Consider the following 984-nt stretch of genomic DNA (forward strand, 5'->3'; position numbering starts at 1 on the left):
GCCCGCCACGGATGGAGCCCAGGAAGCGCCTCACGCGGCTGTTAACTCTGAAGCGTAATGGTGGCGCCTTAAACGCCACAGTTCTGCCGCCGGTCGCTTTGATGGGCAGCCGGGGGGTTAATCGCCTTTAGGCTGGCAGCCGGGCCAGGAGAAGGTAGCTCCTGGAAACAGCTGGAGGATGTTTGTTTGGTGTGCTTACATTAAACTCAGAGACTTTGTGACACAGTTAAAGTCTGTTGTAAGCCCCTGGAAGAGCTAAGGTCTCTTGGTAGCACTAGCCAGAGACCAGGATGCCATGGCAGGACAGAAAACTGAACTCTGAAACTCCCTCCCATAAATTATTTCCATAGTTACAACAGCAGAAAATACCTGGTGAGCCTCTGTGGAGCCCGAGCACATCTTTGACCATGCAGTCACAGACCTGGGCGGAGACCCCTGACAAAACGGCCTCAGCCTTAGCTGCACCTTTTCATGCATGCAGTGGGGGTGAAATGCAAAGCTGCTTCTCCCCCCAAGGTGGATAAAAAGCTCCAGCCTTGGGCACCACAGTGGTTTAGCTCTTAAAAAGCCCCAACACGTGCTCTGTGGTTAATGCATCTTCGTTTTCCAGCTGGACTTTCTCTGCCCTACCCGTCCCCCTCTGAGCTGTGTAGCCCAGGGCCTGATGTGGGGGAGCAGCCCCAGGGACCTGTATCCCCACCCTCGCTTCAGGGCTACCCTGGGTAGCATTTTTCCACTGCTCTTTTGAAACCTCAAAAAATACAAAAAAAAACCAATACAAAAAATACAATGACAAATGTCGTGTTCACTGGTAACTGGTTTCTTAAAGCAAGGCAAACTTCTTGCCATGTACTTCTCTATGCCTACTAAAGTTCCTTTTTCCTTTTCCCCAGGTCCCTTATTCAGCCCTGGCTTGCAGACGGACGAGTGAGGACATGCCAGATGATAAGAAGAGTGAGGCCTGGGGAAGCCAAGCTGCTCTCA

This window comes from Egretta garzetta, unplaced genomic scaffold (genome assembly GCF_000687185.1).
Source record: "Egretta garzetta isolate BGI_Z169 unplaced genomic scaffold, ASM68718v1 scaffold721, whole genome shotgun sequence".
Classification (NCBI taxonomy): domain Eukaryota; kingdom Metazoa; phylum Chordata; class Aves; order Pelecaniformes; family Ardeidae; genus Egretta; species Egretta garzetta.